General features: G+C 42.5%; 1 protein-coding gene across 1 annotated transcript in view; it reads left to right on the forward strand.

Moving 5' to 3' along the window:
- FER1L6 (fer-1-like family member 6) overlaps window positions 1–2,447 on the forward strand; it is a gene marked incomplete at its 5' end in the record, with an annotated part of 120,763 nt that overhangs the window by 10,054 nt on the left and 108,262 nt on the right. The window lies entirely within an intron of this gene.

Raw genomic sequence — 2,447 nt, forward strand, 5'->3', positions numbered from 1 at the left:
GAGAGCAAGGCCAAATTGTCTTCCATGACCTATCCATAAAATCACAACTGATGTTTCTGTTTTATTCTACTTGTTAGAAATGAATCATTTAGCCTAGCACATACTCAATGGAAGGGGAATTAAATGTTACTTTTAGGATTGCCCAAGAACTTGTGGGCATATTTTAAAACCAACACACCGGGCTTCTACCTTCCCCATAGCCTGAACAGCTCAGAGCTTGTCCTCACCAACATGGCGACCCCCTTTTTTGCAGCATCTTGTTCTTTTTCAGTTGCCAGGATCTCCAAGCTCCAATCTCCCCAGCCACAGCCAGCCTATTGCACACCTGGACAATCCCTCTTTGCATATCTGGACAATCTAGAGACCCAATGATGCTGGCTTTTCCAGCTCATCCTCATCACCACCATCAAAGCTTCTGTCCAGACTTTCACAGAGCATAGACAATCTAAAAATTCATTTTTAAATTCTGTGAGCACTTATTGAGTAGCTTCTTGTCTAAGCATCATTCCCAACATTGGTGGGAATAAAAATAGAGTCTGACTCCATGGAGTTTATGCTACAGAAGAGGAGATAAGACATGCAAAATTACCATGGCAGGAAATAGAAAGTGATTATCGCATTAAGAAGGTACAGCTAAAGTGCTGTTATTACTGGAGTGAGTGAAATATAATGATTAAAATGTTGGGGCCCCAAGTAAGATGGCTGGATTTATATTGTGGCAGTATCGTGCAGTGGTTACTACCCAGCCTCTGGAGAAACATTGCCTCTGTTTGAATCTTTGTGCAGAAGACTTAACCTCCTCACACTTATTTCTAATAATAATCCCTACTTCTTTGCCTCTTAGTGAACGTTTAATGAATTAATACATGCAAAGTGCTCAGAAAAGAGCCTGGCACATAGCAAATGCTCAATAGATATTTGTCATGTTTAGTAACTTTGGATGGATTTCTTAATCTCCCACTGAACTGCAGTGTCCTCATATAAGTGTGTATAATAAAAATACCTCCCTTCTAGTGTAGTTGTGAGAATTACATGAGCTAATGTAGGTAAAGTTCCCTCTAGGACTCTTAGTTTTTAACCTCCTCCCAGAGAGTAAACTCAGCCTCAGGAAGGCTAGATAAGTGGCTGATTTGCAGCTGATGGGTAGTGTGGCAGGAAGGGTGTGTGCTCTGTGACTAAGATCCAGCACTGAGCCCCCACCCTGTCCAACATTTTTGGGTCAATGGATATATTTCCTGGGGATGCCAACACCACAGGAGGCTCCTGTGTGAAGGAAAAGGGGTCACCTGTCACTTAATGATATGGAAAGCCTTTGGTTCTCTGAGGGACGTGGTTCATGGCTCTTGATCCCTGGGGCCACACTGCTTTATTTCCTTAGATTAACCTTTCTGCATTTCCTGTGGAGTTTCATAAATCCAACCACACAACCAGGAAGCCTGGTTCACTCAGCCTCTTCACTCAGAAATGTGATGTTTTGTTGCTGTGTCCCAGAGACATCTGCTCCCTGAAGCATCAGCCTGTTCCATGTCAATGAGTCATTTGCAAATAATTGTGTTACCTTATGATGGCTCCTGTCTTATGCCCTGTCGTAGTCCAGTCTTCCAGACTACAGGCTCCTTCAGAAGACAGCCTCAGTGGAGACCAGGCCCTCAAATCTTGGCTGATTTTAACTTGCCGTGTGACCTTGGGAAGCATCTTAGTCACTCTGAGCTTTGGTTTATTCAGGTAAAAGATGAGGTTGGAACACGAACTCTAAGGTCCTTTTCAGTATAAAAGCACTTGTGATTCTGGGACCTGTGCGTCCCTCACAGCAGCAGCGACAGTGCATACAGCCCACCTTGGATGCACATGAGTGGTCAGTGCTTGTACATGTGCCTGACCCTCTGCCCCTTTTATCAGGCCTTGCTTGTTATTTCAGGAAGACATTGGGTTAACACATGATAGAGTTCAAAGAGCACTGGGTCTGTCATCAGAATACTTAGGAAAGATACTCCACAACTTCGAGCTTCAGTTTTTTAAGTTTCTTTATCAGTAAAATAGGAACGATTCAAATTTTAACTCGTCGAGGTTGTTAGGAGGAACAAATAATGTAATGTATGTAAGTGTTTAATCCTGTGACTTTTAGTAACTTGGCTTTGATTTTATTTTCTAAAAGCCTGATCGCCAGAAGGTCATCCCAAGCCTGTGTTTTGTTAAGAGCATCTTAGAAAAATACACACCCCAAGCTTACCCTTTAACATAAAAGGAGAGTTTATTTCAAGGTAGAAGCTCAAAAGGTTGAGACTGGATCACTCTAGATAAATGGCTGAATTTGGATTTGCAGTTTGTGGGCCCTGGTTCCTGCATGTCTGATTACTGGAAAAACATGACATTTCAGGCTGAAATGCAGTCTCAACTTCCTATAAATTATGCTGGACCATCAGTAAATCAGCTTCCTGGTAAGAAGA

Source organism: Galeopterus variegatus, unplaced genomic scaffold, assembly GCF_000696425.1.
Source record: "Galeopterus variegatus unplaced genomic scaffold, G_variegatus-3.0.2 Scaffold188, whole genome shotgun sequence".
NCBI lineage: Eukaryota > Metazoa > Chordata > Mammalia > Dermoptera > Cynocephalidae > Galeopterus > Galeopterus variegatus.